Raw genomic sequence first — 17,726 nt, 5'->3', positions numbered from 1 at the left:
TCACACACACATATATATACCAGACACAAATAATGTACAATACACGTTGTTGGCTTAGTTTTATTTATATAATTTTTCAATTATATTTATTAAATTTATATCAGTGTCATATAAATTTTAAATAAATAAACAATATTATATATAAAAGAAGGGAATATACTCATTTGGTACCCTATGTTTTTTAAAAGTATCATTTTGGTACCCTCTGTTTTCAATAATGCTCATATGGTACCCTGTATTTTAAAATCATACATATTTGGTACCCTAAACTCAGATTTGATAGATAAAATTTTGTCAATTGAATCAAACTGCTGCCAATTATGTAAGTTACAAATTTAAATTTAATTACATAATTACATATAACTGATGACAGTTTGATCATATTGACAAAAATTTATCTATCAAATCTGAGTTTATGGTACCAAATATGTACGATTTTAAAATACAGGGTATCATATGAGCTTTATTGAAAATAGAGGGTACCAAAATGATACTTTGCAAAAACACAGGGTACCAAATGAGTATATTCCCATAAAAGAATGACATAAACATATTAAATGAAAAATTAAACCAAAACATTGTTTATAATTTTAAAAAAATATATATATAATATGATAACATTTTTAAACATAAATGATAATTTTTTAATAAAAATTAAGATTATGTATTATATATTATTATAATGATATTTTATAATATTTAAATGTATATTAATATAAGTATTAAATATCTTGTCTTGTATTAAATATTATTATAATAATAATATTTTATAATACCTGAATTCATAATAATATAATTATTAGTAAAAAATTTGAATTATATATTATTATCAAAATAATATTTATAACATTTAAATTTATATTAATATAATAATTAACTATCTAGTTTTGTATTATATATTATTATAAATAATGATATTTTATAACATTTAAATTTATATTAATATAATTATTATATATATAGTCTTACATTAAATATTATTATAATAATGATATTTTATAATATTTGAATTTATATTAATATAATTAATAAATATTTATTTTAGTTAATTTGAAAGAAATGAATATTTTATTAAATATTTAAAATATTTTATTAAACTTAATAAAACAAACCATTAAAATAAATAAAAAATTCGTTACGATATATATAGAATAAATAGGGGACTTATTTATCTTAATATCAACAGCACCATTAATAATCACCAAAAACTCCACCTTAAAGCGAAATCGTATATTTAGACAAAAACAATTCATAGTTTGTCGTTTCTGAAATACCCCACAAGCGCCGAGGGACCGGTGATCCATGAAAAGCCCCCGTTGATGCAAACCCTAATTAGATAACGCCAAAAAAACAAAAAAGAAAAAAGTTTTATGGAGAGAGCATTTTTAGGCTTTACTTGCCATCAACAAATCCCAGTCACCAAATTATTACTACCTCCAACTAATTCAATATTTCCTCTCTCAAATTTCGAATACGCCAAAGCAATCAAGACCTAGCTTGGCCAAGCCCCATATGATGATTATGCAGAGAGGAATAGTTTTCAAATAATCTAAAATATATATAGTAGTTGGCATATATGACGCAAAAGCATATTTTATATTTGGTTTTTAATTTCATGTAATAAACTCTCATATTACTTTGTCGTTATGATTCTATGACATCGCATTAGGAATAGTATACCATGGTTTCTAGTGACTTTTGCAACAAAATGAACCCCTTGAGTTACTGCAGTATATGGATGTTAATTGTGTGCACTTATTAAATTACCCTATCCAATAATGTTTAAGTATATTAAAATATATATATATATATATATGTTTATGACTCCTTAAAAAGACGCCCCACACACTAGATATAATAATAAAACGACAATACTGTCATGAATCAGCCACGTGGGCCGCTCATGATCATCGTGGTAATGTGTCCTAGTACCCATGTTGCCTAATTAATTTACTATATAAAATAATCGTTCTTTAACTTTTTCTTTGCTGATTAATTAGCATCTTAAGCTAGCACTAGGGAATCTATTAACTAATGGTTGTTGTTTAAAAGATATAAATATATATATTTATTTATTTTGAAATATTAGGGTCACTTTGAAAGGAACAATTTAGCAAGGAAACTTTATGGTGGAATATTATATGTGGGGTTTTACAAGTTGGCACATTAATGTAAGCATTTTTCAAAAGATAGTTTGCATGTGTTTGTCAATGTATGGTGATGATTTTGGAGTACTTCATTTGAAAGTATTAGGACAGCTAGCAAATTGTGTCATCGTGATTTAGTTGCTTACCCTTTTGCTTCAGCTATACATGGCCTTTGCTAACCATTTCATTTAAGAATATATAATTTGAATATTTTTATAACAATGTATATCATTAATAACATGAATATATGTAATTATGGACATGTATGAATGATAACAGCGTTGACAGAGGCTAATGTAAACTTCAATTAGTAAAAAAAATAAAAAATTATTTTATGTTATTAACAACAGTCAAAATACACAAATTGTGGAGAATAAGAGTGAAAAGTAGTTGAAGAAGAAATCAAACTATTTGGTGGAGAAAACATATAGTTCTTGTAGGATTATATATTAGTCATGCAAAGCTGCTAAAAGTCTTAAATTATCGTCCAATGAGTGGGCACTAAAGTATATTAATTGTACATTATACAGTTAGTAAATTTTATTCAAAGATTGGTTGGTACTACTTGAAGTTAGATTATTTTTATTATTATATGAAGGAAAAAAATGTCAAAGCAGTAAAGTAGATATTAATTAATTTACACTAATCTATCTGAATGTGTTTTCAAAAGGTTAATTAATTAATTAATTACGAGTTATTTGAATATGGAGGAGATGTTGAATAAGTCACAAGGCAAACCAAAGTGTTATTGCATGTAATCCCTGCTGCTTAATGATTAAGAAATCAAATTTAGTGTGAACGAATTGGTAATTAAAAGAATATCTCTTTGGCTTCCCGTGGCTATGTGGTGATAGTTTATGTATATAAATAAATATAGTGTACGTAGTATATTTATTACAGCAGATCATGCATGCTATAAATTAAATGAACTTTACTTTTATTAATTTTGGTGTTCTTATAGAAAAATAAAAATTTCAATCTTAAGTTTCAGCGTCATGTTTAAAATTTTTGAAACATTATTTTTTCAGCTGGTAAAAGGATGGCATAAGACATCACACATGTGCAAGTAGAGATTATTAATTAGACTAGCTAATATAATATCAAGAACTACAAATTAACAATATACTAGACAATTTTGTCAAAAGAAAAGACAAATGGAGATATAGTACTTAAATAAATATATATAAAAACCTTAAAATAGTACTTTTGAAACTCTATTTAATACTTAAATTTCATAAAAAAAATTGTTTATATATATATAACTTCGTTTTGAGAGCTCACTACTACAAAAATAAGTTTTTATGACACTTTTTTAACGCACTCACCTAAATGCGAGCCCCAAAAATAGTTTTTGTACTTTTTAGGACACTCATTGAGAGTCCTTAAAGAATTTCTTTTAGGACACGCGATGCGAGCCCTAAAAACTGATGTGTGTCCTAAAAGTTTGAATTATTTTTTTTTAACAAAAGTACCTGAACTTTTTAGGACACTCATTGAGAGTCCTTAAAGAATTTCTTTGAGGAGACGCAGTGCGAGCCCTAAAAACTTATGTGTGTCCTAAAAGTTTGAATATTTTTTAACAAAAGTTTTATTAATAATTTAATAAATATAGAAATAAATAAATAAAAATAAATTTAGAAACCCTAATGGATAACTTTTTTATTAACCACTCGGTTTCTCTCTCCTCTCTCTACCTGATCCCCTCTCTCTCCTTCTCCTTGGCGTTGCATCTGCCAGGCCCGAATGGCAGACCTCTGGCCATCAGATGGTGACACACGCCACACCACTGGGATCCCGAACCCCAGAACCTCGCCTCCCCACTCGCCGTCCTTTTCCTCAACGGGATATGTGAAGCTCCGCCGCCATCGTGGCTTCCCAAGCAATTTTCTGACGATTTCGACGTCGTCTCGGCCGATGGGTAGCATGGTCGGGTTCGTGAGCTCAAGGGGATCAAAACCCCTATGGAGATTGGTCTGAAATGTCGCCGGAGGTGCTCGCCGGTGTCGTGGAAACCCGAGGTTTCTAAGCCTTATTCCAACCGTCACAGTGGGTGGTGAGTCTCAACACCATTTTTGAGTCTCCTTCAACCTCTACTTCAAAACCCAGGGGTTGATTCCTCAACCACCGCTGCTGGGGTGGCGCTGCCATTGTCATCGTCGAAGCTTCGACATGAGCTTCGGCCAACAATGGTGTGGGGCGGCCCGAGGCTCGTTTTGAACTCTGTTACACCTAGATTTCGAGAATGGGAACTTTGATCTCGAAGCTCAGGCTCGTAAGGTGTAGACTCGAGACAAGCATAGTCGTCATGTGATCAGGAAATCAGAGACAGTCTCGCTAAGCAGTAAGTGACAACGTCGGATTGGTGAGCTCGGGAACTACGTGGTCTCGGAGGTGTTCCGAGGTTATAAGTCAGGCTCGCAACTCGTAATGGCAATGGTTCAACACTTGTATAAATTTCTTGATTTATTTCCTGCCCTCAGACAAGACAATCCGAGCTCGAGTATTGTAAGATCGAAGAGGATGGTCTCGTCAACATCACTTGTTGGGAACATAGGCTAACCAAGATGATGAGCTCGCAATAGGCAAACGGTCTTGAAGGCATGTGAATCTAGCATCCAAGCTGTTCAGCTATGTGTGAACGTGTTTGTTGTTGTAAAATCCCTATGTTTAAGGGATTGTATGTAATTTGTTATTAAATCCCAAATATATCATGGGATATTACTGCGTACATAGTAACTAATGCATTTAATGGCATTATTTTAATTGATTTGTAGAATGACTTCCCGAAATCTGTGGGAAGAGGTTTGGTAAACCACTCTTTAAATAGAGTGGGATAATTCATTTGTAGGGACCGAGAAATTAATATTGGAAAAACTCTGTACAGTTGCTTCCAGAAAGCTATCAGAGAATTCCAAGAAGTTAATAACACAAACTCATGGTCTAGGCAGATTTTAACTGCTGAATCACGTAAAAAATCGTGTCCATATTACTTGTTTCCTCTGGTATATTTTGTTTAATTGCTCTTCTATTCTAAGTTGACGAAAATGGCGTCAACAGTTTGGTGCTTTCATTGAGAGCTATTAAACAAGACATAAACTTATTTAGTCAGAAAGCCTATCAAATCATCAATGGTCGCTGCGAGTAACCCCAATACGGGTGAGCGACCAATGCCCAATACACCTGAGGAGGAGATCCCTCACGCTGAGGATTACCCACGATGGCCTGGAAAGCAGCCCATGATGGATCCAGATTCTGAAGAAAGGAGCCATTCATCCAACTCTCGAGGGCCACCTACCCCAGGCCTCACGAGGATATGTATTACAATCCTGAAAGATATGTTCCAATTGTGGAACTTGAAAATCGCCAACTGCGCAAACAGTTGGCAGAAGCATCAAACGCAACAAAGAGTTAGCCAAACAGGCTGCTGGCACCCAGGCACCTCCTCGAAGGCCTAGGGGACGTCCTCGTGGGAGCACAGCCGCCAGAAGGGCGGAGCAGGTGCTGCCACCACTATCCCAGCCAGTTTAGCCAAGGCCCCGGAGGAGTAACCGGGCTGAGGGTACTACCAACACAACTGCAGAGCACAAACAGGAACAGGAAATAACCAAGCCCCCTTAGTGGCTCGGAACCCAAATCCTGATGCTGCGCAAAACAACCCAGAGCCTGACCGGGCGAATTCGGGACCATCTAGGCCCGATAATGGGAGACACCCACCATCTCCCATAAGACACCCACCATCGCCAAAAAGGCACCCCTCACCAGTCCAGGAAGTTCCACGACCTGCATATCGAGATGGAAATCGATGGGCTAGGCATGGACAGGGGAATGAAAGAGAAGCTACCCAAGATCGCAAGGCTCCTCGGCCTAGGGGAAGCCAAATTTCAAGATCACAAACTGCTGGGACAAGGAGGCCAGCAGAGGACCCACCTCGTAATCACCAAGCTGCAAGCTATGTAAGTGAAAGTTCGGATTACACTAGGTCCATGAGCATTTACAACACGGAACTGAGGCATGTAGGGAATAGAGGGAATCGCCCTGATCTGCAGGAACACTTAAACCACAATCGGGGTTGAGACAATCCCCCGAACCCAGACCTACAAGACCATATGAATGGCCGCAAACAACCAGTGTATAATCATGTACCGAGACAGTGAGCTGGAATTTTTATTAACGATAACAAGCCCCCTCAGGTCCAGGCTAGACCTCCAGTAGATTTAGTCCAAGAAAGGATTGAACAATTGGAGAGAGCATTCAAGCTCTTACAAAATGAGCATAGCAGGGACAAGGATGAAGAGTTTCATGAAGAGCTCGATCCTTTTGCCCCATATATCTCCAACACCCCGTTCCCTCAGGGATTCAAAATACCTCATGTCTTGCCATTTGACAGAAACTCATATCCATATAGCCATCTGAGCACCTTCAACACTATTATGCGAGCTAGGAATGTAGATTATGAGCTCAACTGTATGTTGTTCCTAGCCACACTTACAGGACCAGCGAATAACTAGTTGGAGAAGCTCAAAAGGCATTTGATTGCGTCTTGGGATGAATTGTCTAGTGTAACGCCCTGGTTACCCCAGAACAGTTACGGTGAATAGTGAACCGGAAATTCGACTCGCTCCCGAGTCCTTTGGTTAAAAACGTGATCTAGGTACCATTAACAGGTTAAGGTGGAAACCAATAAAAAGGAAAGGGTACATTTCATTAAGTAAATAAACTACTCATGAGCCTTTCAAAATGTTTACAAGTAGTTTGTATTACAAAAGAGTTGCTACAGTTCCAAATATACAATCCCCGCCGGCCTAAGCGGCAAAAATAGGGTAAACCCCTAGTCCCTCTGAGAACTCCTTGACCGTGGCAGTCAAGCGGCCCTGTATGTACATCACATCGCCCAAGCTCTCCACTCAAGGCTGGCCAAGCTTTTCCTTTCCTTTACCTGCACCACATAGCACCCGTGAGCCAAGGCCCAGCAAGAAAACATAATAAAACATGATATAATATCAACCAAAATCACAATAACCATTCAGGACTATCAATCCAACAAGTAGGTGACAATAGCCAAAAGTCACAATAATGAGCATCGCTCCCTCTAGCCATGTGACGATAGGGTCACCAGGGCTTAACCGATAGGTGATTCTTTCATAGATTTGACCAGGACAGGTGCATGGTGAATGGTCTCCAACATAACCTTCCTCACGACTCTAGGGTCAAAACTATGGACAATGTCCCTTAGCCATGTGACAAACGGTCACCGGGGTCATATACCTTGGCTATAGTCATCTGGTCGTAGACCAGGCAAGCGCTTATAAGTTCTTCGACCTTAGGTTCGGTCCCACACTAATGCCATAGAGCCATTCAGTGCGTGATCATCGACTTTAGAGTCGGTCCCTGACTAGTCAGTGTCTCAAACAGGTAATCAGCGTTCACTAGCATTTAATATGCAATCCATGTCCACATATATCAACCAGCATGCCCCAAATATCAAACCATACATGCCATATATCTATACAGGGTGCAACGGTATTCATACACTGTTTTCTTACCTCTGGTTCGAGTGAGAATATTATATGAACGACCCCTGAGAACGATCAACCTTTAAAATCCTTGACGGTCACCTGGTCATAACCAAATTATAGAATTTATCAATAAAAATGATAACCGAGGGTTCCCAAACCAAAACCCAGCCCCCGAGACCTCAAACACTACCCAACCAGGTACTAGATCCAACCCCGAGGCCTATGGTTTGAATCCCCAAGCTAAAAACCACATTTCAGCAAAATTGGCCTTAAGGGCCGCGGCCCCCCCTCTGCTGCGCCGCGGCGCGCCCCCCTGACAGAGAAGCTCCCCATCTGCCAGGCGCCAAGGGCCGCGGCGCTCAGCCCAGAATGGCTAAGTCGGCCACACGAACCAGTTTTTCTCCCTGAGCTTTTTCCTCTCAAACCAGCCCCTCAAACCACCTCTAAACCCCCTCTAAACATATAATTAAACCCCCAAATAACACCCTTAACTCACCTACAACAAACCCCAATCAAACTAACACTAAAACACCCCTTTGATTCACACTTTCCACATCAAAACTCTAAGTCTGAAACTAACAATCAAAACAGAGCATAACTTGAGTTCAAAGATCAAAACTTACCTTAAAACCTGTTTTGAACTTCCCACACAAGCAGAACCAAGTCTACTAACTCAACCTTGAAGTTCCTTAGCTTGATATCCCACCTAGAACTCAAAACTCTCAAAGAAAGCAATGGAGGAAGTGGTGTACGGGAAGAGAAGAAAGCAAACCCCTGTTTTACTCTGTTTATTCTACAGCCTTCCAATCCACTTAAGTCACATATATCCTCCCAAAAAGACCAAAATACCCTTGTGTCATCTTAAGCCTCTAAAGCCACCCCAAGGGCAAAATTGGTACATACCGCTAAACCCGTTAATCATAATTAACGCTTCCCAATTCCCGCTAATCTCAATATCCTCAAACGCCAATAATCCACATCCCGTTACCCTAAAATCCCCGGTAACGCTATAGTCATTAATAACACCCCGAGACTCACCCCGGGCCCCGAGCTCAAACCTGTTATGACCAAACCGATAAATCATGTTTAAAGATCGTCTCATGTCGAAATAATTGAACCAATCCACATTATAATGTGGTCTCACAATATATCATTATCATACAAACAAGTATTCAATTATACCCTCGACGGGCCAAATTACCAAAATACCCCTGTAAACAAATGTGGACTCACATGCACGCATTTAACATCATATTATAATATAATTCTCATAAACATGCATAAACACATTTAATGGCATAATTAAACAGTTATGGCCCTCCCGGCCTACTAATCCAGCCATTAACCATAATAGGGAATCCGGGGCATTACATCTAGGGACTTTAAAAAACAATTTAAGGCTATGGTTGGCATTAGGCCCGAGGCCTTAACCTTAACCAACGTCCAACAATAACAAAATGAGTCGCTAAAAAGTTACCTCACGAGGTTTAACTTAGAAGTTGCTCGAGCTCGAGATGTCGATGATAGTGGTCACCTGATGGCGGTTAGAGCAGGTGTAATGCCAGGAAGTCCCCTTTGGGAAGACCTACAAAGGAAACCTATCAGGTCTTTAACCGAGTTCAATCAAAGGGCCCAGAGGTTTGTCAATGTAGAAGAGGCGAGGTCTGTGCTGAACATGACCTCTCTTCCCGTAACTACAAAGACAAATATGAACTCTGCCTTGAACTCAGCAGACCCCTCAACTTTGAAACCCCCTGGGGATAACCCTTCTAAAAGGAAGAAAAACGAAGGGAATAACCCCGAGGCAGATGGAGGAAAGAAGATGAAAGGGGATAGATATTTCTCCATATACAAGGTGTATACCGAGCTCAACGAGTCTCGAGAGAATATCTACCTGGCTAATGAAAACCAGGTCCCATTCAGACGACCTGGCCCTATGAGGAACCAAAAAGCAAAGAAAGATTCAAATAAATATTGTAGGTTTCACCAAGATATCAGACATACAACCGATGAGTGTCGATACTTGAAAGGCCAGATCGAAGGTTTGATCTTGAGGGGTTATTTCGGACAGTACGTCAGAAACTGAAAACCCAATCAAGCTTCCACAAGCCAAAAGGCACCGGCTGTACCACCTGCCCAAAATAGTAACTCCCAAGCTCGAGAGGATGAGCGACCCCTTTCAGTGATGGAGAAGATGTAATAACCATCTCAGGGGGACCTCATATTGCAGGATCGGGCAGGAATTCCAAAAAGAGAAATGTAAACGAGCTTAAGACAAGCAATGATTCTTCCTACAAACTCGAACCACGAGCTCCAAAACAACAAAGGTTTGGACTCAACCCATAACCTTTACTGAAGAAGACGCCTCGCACATCTAGTTTCCCCATAACGACCCCCTGGTCATAACCCTCCAACTCACGAACAAGAGGGTACGCTGAAATCTGATTGATAATGGGAGCTCAGTGAATATCCTCTATAAAGCCACTCTAGAAAAGATGGGACTTGCGCTTCGCGACCTAAAAGCATGTGAAACCACACTGTACGGTTTTTCAGGAGAAGGGATTGCCTGTATGGGATCCATTGAACTCCTTGTGACCTTGGGAGACTATCCAGTCTCTGTAACCAAGATGATGGAATTTGTCGTGGTGGACCTCCCATCAGCATACAATGTACTGGTCATGAGACCTGCCCTAGTTGGGCTGGGGGCAGTGTCATCTGTTAGGCACCTGGCCATCAAGTTCCCGACTTCTAGTAGCATCGGGATGCTGAAAGGGGACCAGCTAGCAGAGAGGGAATGCTATAGCATCACCATTAGGGGAAAGAAGCAAACAAGTGCACATGCACTTGTAATTATTCAGAATAAGGATGGTACGGTCTTCGAGATAGATGAAGAGATCGACCCCGGGAGAGAAGAAAGGGCTGACTTCGAACCTCTGAAAGAGCTTGAGGAGGTCAGGCTCGAGTACCCCACAAAGATAGTAAAGGTGGGTAAGAATCTCTCTGAAGAAGCAAAATAGCAATTAATCTGCTTCTTAAAAGAAAACTAGGATGTATTCGCTTGGTCACATTCAGACATGGTGGGAATCAATCCAAATGTCATGAGTCATACACTTAAAATCGACAAAAGCTTCCCCCCGAAGCAGCAAAAGCAAAGACTTCTAGACGACGATAAAAAGAAGGCCCTCAAGGAAGAAGTCGACAGGTTAAACGAAAATTGATTCATACGAGATGCCTTCTATCCTGATTGGATTGCCAATCCAGTATTGGTTTTGAAGCCAAACGGCACATGGCAAACCTGCATCAACTATTCCGACCTTAACAAGGCAGGCCCCAAAGATTGTTTCCCCTTACCTCGGATTGATCAGCTCGTAGATGCCACAGTAGGTCATGGCCCCATGTCGTTCATGGATGCCTATCCTGGATATAACCAGATTGCCATGCATGCACCGGACCAAGAACATATGAGCTTTGTAATCGATAAAGGGCCATACTACTACAATGTCATGCCTTTCGGGCTCAAAAATGCTGGAGCAACGTAACAAAGATTGGTGAACAAAATGTTCTCCGAGTAGATAGGTAATAACATGGAAGTTTATGTTGACGACATGCTAGTCAAGTCCAAACATAATGATAACCATGTGGATGATATCACAAAATGCTTCACCATATTACAGAAATATAACATGAAACTCAACCCACAAAAATGCTCTTTCGGAGTATCTTTGGGAAAGTTTCTAGGGTTCATAGTGAATGCGCGAGGAATAGAGGTTAATCCTGACAAGATCAAGGCATTGATTGATATGCCCTCACCTCAAAAGCATAAGGATTTCTAGAGTTTAATTGGATGAATGGCGGCGCTAAGTAGATTTGTTTCAAAATCTACAGATCGCTGTCTTCCTTTCTTCATACTTTCGAGAGGGGGCAAAAAGTTCAAGTGGTTAGAGGAATGTGAGCTTGCATTGCAGGACTTAAAGAAACATCTCGCCGAACCACCGATCTTGTCGAAGCCTGTCACAGGAGAGATCTTATACTTGTACCTCTCTACCACCGAGCACGCCATTAGTGTTGTGCTTATCCGAGAAGATAAGAAGGTACAAAAACTAGTGTACTATGTCAGCAAAAGGTTATCGGGGGCAGAATCGAGATACCCTTTAATGGAAAAACTTGCTCTCAGCCTAATCCACTAATCTTGAAAGCCCCGACCTTATTTCCAAGCACACCCTATTCATGTGTTAATTGATCAACCACTGCGACAAGTTCTATCTAAACCAGAAGCCTCTGGAAGATTGTTAAAATGGGCGATCGAACTTGGATAATTTCAGATCACATATCACCCAAGAACAACCATAAAGGGACAAGCCCTGACAGATTTCATCATGGAATGTGCTAGAGTGTCTAACGACGATGTTATAACCCCAGCCCGCGAGTTGTGGAAACTTTATGTCGACGGATCCTCCAATGAAAATGGATCGAGGTCAGGTATCATACTGATCACTCCAGCAGATAGTCGATTTCATTCCGCTTTAAGGTTCAACTTCGAAGCGTCAAATAATGAAGCTGAATACGAAGCATTATTGGCAGGACTTCGAATAGCTAAGGAACTCAAAGCAAAGGCTATACACTGCTATAGTGATTCACAATTAGTGATCAACCATATTGTAGGGGAATATCAAGCACGTGGCATAAAGATGGTTGCATATTTAGAGAAAGCCAAGGCTGCGCTCGGACAATTCGAGTTCTATGTTATAGAGCAAGCTCTCTGAGAACAAAATTCAAATGCAGATGCCTTGGCTAGGCTCGCTACGACTAACAAGGCCGACACACTGAACGTGATCCCAATAGAGTTTCTATCAACCCCGAGTATCAGTGAGCCTAATGAAGAAGACGTATGCATGATCGATTCTCAACCTACTTGGATGACCCCAATAATCGATTACCTCGAAACCGAAATTCTCCCAGTAGAACGGAATGAGGCTCAAAAATTGATGTATCAGATCCCGAGATATACTATTGTGGAAGGAAGGTTGTATCGAAGAGGGTATTCTATGCCACTATTCCGATGTGTAACTCCACCCGAGGTAAAGAAAATCTTGGAAGAAATTCATGGAGGATTTTGTGGGGATCACACTGGGGGGCATAGTCTATCCAAGAAGGTTATAAGACAAGGTTATTTCTGGCCCATAGTCAAGGCAGACGCGTTCAAGTATGTCAAGGGATGTGATAAGTGCCAGCGATTTGCTTCGATTCCACGAGCTCCACCTACCGATCTAACCATGCTGACCTCCCCATGGCCAGTTGCGGTGTGAGCAATTGATCTTATAGGCTCACTACTGACAAGAAAAGGTGGAGTGAATTATGTTGTGGTCGCAGTCGATTATTTCACAAAATGGACCAAGGATGAACCCCTGGCAACAATTACCTCGAAAAAAGTTTTAGACTTTGTGGTAAAAAACATCATCTGCCGATACGGAATGCCCAGAAAGATAGTGTCGGACAATGGTACCTAGTTCGACAGTGATTTGTTTACCCATTTCTGTGAAAAAATGGGATAATAAAAAGCTTCTCCTCCGTCGCCCATCCCTAATCAAATGGCCAGGTCGAAGCAGTCAACAAAACCCTTAAAAGCTCCATGAAGAAAAAGTTGGAGGAAGCTAAAGGAAGGTAGCCTGAGGAGTTACCCTAAGTTTGTGGGCTTATTGAACCACAGCTCGAAATTCAACATGACATACTCCCTTCTCCCTAGCATATGGATGTGAGGCCATGTTGCCAATTGAAGTCGAAATACCCACAATTCAAACCCATGCCTACGATCAGGTCTCAAACCAATCCCAGCTCAAAGAAAGTCAAGACCTTATTGAAGAAAGACGAGGTGAAGCTCAACTAAAAAGTGCCGCATATTAGCAGCGAGCTACCCGATACTTCAATAAAAAGGTTCAAGATCAAAAATTCAGATTGGGAAACTTGGTATTAAGACGTGTATTCCTGGCTACAAGGGACCCGTCTGCTGGAGTACTTGGACCTAATTGGGAAGGACCTTACCAGATCGAGTCTATTATTCGACCTAGGGTGTATAAATTGGTGAGATTGAACAAAGAATTGGTACCGCGAGCTTGGAATGGCGAACATCTACGACCTTATTATCAGTAGTTTAGGAATGATGTTTTATTATAACCAAGCTTGTTTATTTTTAAGACATTTTGTTAATAAAGTGTTCCACTTTGATCAAAAGTTATTCTCTTTGCTAAATGTTGTATTTTTTGCAAACTCTCTTAATTTAATAACCTATGGTCACACTCATAGGATATTAAGGGGGCATCAAATGTATACAAGAATACCATAAGTTTGAAAAAAATAAATAACATAAGTATTATAAGTGTCTGGATTTGACCATATACGCGAGCTAAGATGATCTGGACATAACCAGATTATCAAAATTACAAGGGTTTGGATATGACCAGATACGCGAGCTAATCTAGGCCTAACCAGATTACCAAAGTTACAAGTGTATGGATTACAAACCAAACACAAACTAAATAAGTTTGGAACAAACCAGCTAAAACTAATCGACAGAAAGTTGGAATATAAATAAACCTACTTCAAGCTAAGTCGAGATCGAGGCTGGAATATTTTGCCAAAATATAGTTTCGACGTCACAACCTTGGGGAGCTACTCAAGGAAGAGGAAAAGTAACTAGAAAAGCAAGATATAATAAAACTACCTATCTTACATGCCATATAAGTACTTTCGAGTGCATGGTAAAAGTAAGGTCCGACCTTGACAAATAATGAGATCGAACATGGATACATCGAGTAAACTGTGTATGAATGCATTGAAACTCGAGGTTAAATCCAACAGATGTGTTTGTACGAATAAACAAGCATAAACGCAAACCTTTAATATAAGATGCTTGAAATATTCCTACCCAGGAATGTAAGGAAAAAATTATTAAAGAAAAAGATGAGCATAAAATTAAGGGTACGAAGGTTTTCGAGCAAAGAAAATCATACATTAATCTAGCCCTTAAGCGAGCTATCAAATGTCTTTGCCCCAAGGGCTCAAATAAAAAAAAATTACAAAAATATTAATGGGACGAAGCCCATGACCTCACTTCTATGAAGCGGGTGCATCCCCCTCGGCAGCATCAGGCTTCTTCGCCACCTTTTCTGCCTCATCCTCGGTGTCCTCCTCATAAGTCGAGCTTGCAACCTTCCAAGGAATTCATCTTCGAGAGTGTCTAAGAAGCTTGTATTGAGGTCAGCGTTGTTGGCCCAGATTCGGTACATGGCCATATCAATCGCATGATCCTTCTTTTTCTTGAACTCCTCGAGAAAGCGAGCCTTCTCACCCTCGATTATGTCAAAAGTGGATTTCTTCTCCTCCTCGAGCTTGGCGTTCAGCTCTTCAAGCTCCTTTATTCTTGAGTCCCTTTCCTTGATCTCATAATCTTTAGCCCCTAGCTTTGACTCAAGCTCAGACTTTGTGGCCTTAAGCTCGTCTGCGAGCTTGACCTGGAGATTCTTCGACTCCTGAGCATAGGACATGCTCGAGTGGACTTTGTTGTTCAGCTTGTAATTAAGCTGAGAAAATGTAGCAAGAGTCTGTACATAAACAAAATAGGTCAAAACACATATAGAATAAACTCGAACAGACAGAGTAAAAAAAGAATAACCGAGGAGATGAGATCGCTACCCTTGTCCTAAAGGATGTTGGTGTCTCGGCAGGAGGTTAAGAATTTCCATTGATGGGCGTCAAGATTGCTGAAACTCTAGCCAACTCGAGACAGTACATCCGAGCTCAGAGTGGCTCCATGTGTCCCTGTGGCATTGTCGATCACATACTCAGTGGAATTAGTCAAAATCGACCACAAGCATTCCCGATTGGGAACCAATTTCTTTGGGGCCAGCACAGTCTTTTGAGAGGCTTGAATGGTAGGAGGTGGGGGAAGTGTGACCTCGGCAAATACCCTGACCTCGGGGTCTGTAGTAGCAGCTTGGCTTGGGTCTTGGGATTCTAGGGCTGGAGGAGTCGCTTCGGTACTTTTTGGGACCTTAGAAGGGCGTCCCGCTCTCTGCGGCACCCTCGGACGTTTGCTTTATTTTTCTCTGGAGCGACGGTTGAGTACATTGTCGAGATCGAAACCCATATCGTCTACATACACACAAGTTACACATTAGTTAACGAGCTTAAACTACAAAAAGAAACAAGGGTTAAAGTAAAAGAAACCTAACTGCAACTCTCCCCTGAGCTTGTGCTCAGTGATCATGTAATCCCTCTATTTTCAGAGGAGACTGGGAGAGTCCCTTCCCTATACTTGGGTGATAGCCTCAACAGGTCTCTATAGTCGTTGGTACAGTACTGAATGGCGACCCCATCCCAGACTTCATTTAAACTATACATAGTCTGGAATTTACTTAACCAACTATCGAACCTATGAACCCTCTCATCTACCCAAGACCATACATGGAAGTTATCCTTAGAATCTGGGAATAGGATCAGGGTATCAGGCTTATGCTTTAGCAGAAAGGGAGACCACATAGCTGAGCTGAGAATGATTTTACTATTATATTATTTTATAATATAATGTAATATTATATTATATTATAATATAATGTTTTAGATTAAATAAATGTGACAAAGAGTGTCACATATTGTAACATATAATAGAGAGTTATAATATTTAGATATATGAGATATATCCAAATAATGTAACATATTTGGTGTTACAAATTTCTAACATCCAAATATTACCCTTTATTGTGTAAATTTGGTGTTACACAATATTGAAATGAATTTCATAAAGCCATATGTGAAATGGCTGTTAGAGATATGATTTTAACCCCAATAATGTGTTTTGGGGGTTACAAAATCATTTGGGAGGGTTTGGAACCGTTTGGAAGTGAGAGTTTACTTGTGTTTTTGTTCTTCATTTTATTCTATTGCTTTTCTTTTTATTCTCTTGTTCTATTTACTTGTATATTTTGTTTAAGAGTTGTAATCTTCTATTTTGTTTTAAACACCTTTGCTTTACTTGTAATCTTTTGCTTAGAGTTGTATTCTCACTATTCTCTTCTTCTTCATCATCTTCTTCCTTTTCTTTGTTTATTTGTAATTTTCAGTTATAGAGTAGTAACTTTATTTAATCAATCAATATTTATTTGTAATATATTGCCTAGAGTTGTAATATTCTTACCTATTTCCATTGAGGCAATCTAATTTTTCCTAACATTCAAAAGCTTATTTCTTGTTTGTTTTAATGGAAGGTAAGACCATCAAGGTAATGAATCAAGACCTAGTGAGGTTAGATAGGTTTGATGGATCCAATTTCACTAGGTGGCAAGACAAGGTGAGATTCCTTTTGACCACTCTCAAAATCTCCTACATTCTAGAATCCACTCTAGAACCTCTCCCAATGCCATCCGACAAGGACACTCCCGAGGAGGTGGAGAAAAGAAGGAAGAGGGAGGAGTACAATCTTCTTTGTAGGGGTCATATCCTCAACGCTCTTCCCGATATGCTCTATGACCTCTACACTGAGACCAAATCGACCAAGGAGATATGGGATGTACTTGAGAAAAAGTTCAAGGCGGAAGAGGAAGGTACCAAAAAGTTTTTGATATCTCAATATTTCGATTTCAAATGTTTTGGTGATAAACCGATTCTTCCTCAAATTCATGAATTGCAAATAATTGTTAACAAACTGAAAGTTTTAAAGATTGAGCTTCCCAAGGCCTTTCAAGTTGGTGCTATAGTGGCTAAATTACCACCAACTTGGAAGAGCTTTAGGAAAAGAATCCTTCATAAAAATGAGGATTATTCTTTGGAGGAAATCCAAAAGCATATTCGAATCGAAGAGGAATCGATATGTAGAGATAAACTTGCGGTGGTATGATACATGTGCAACCGTCCATGTCACCTATGACAAATCATTGTTCAAGACCTTTGAAGAGTCAAAGGGCAACCATGAGATTCAAATGGGCAATGAGGGAAAATCCAAGGTACTTGGCAAAGGTACCATTGAAGTATTTTTCACCTCTGGCAAGAAAGTTACATTAGTGAATGTACT

Source organism: Humulus lupulus, chromosome 5, assembly GCF_963169125.1.
Source record: "Humulus lupulus chromosome 5, drHumLupu1.1, whole genome shotgun sequence".
In the NCBI taxonomy this organism is placed as follows: domain Eukaryota; kingdom Viridiplantae; phylum Streptophyta; class Magnoliopsida; order Rosales; family Cannabaceae; genus Humulus; species Humulus lupulus.
This window is presented reverse-complemented; position numbering follows the sequence as displayed.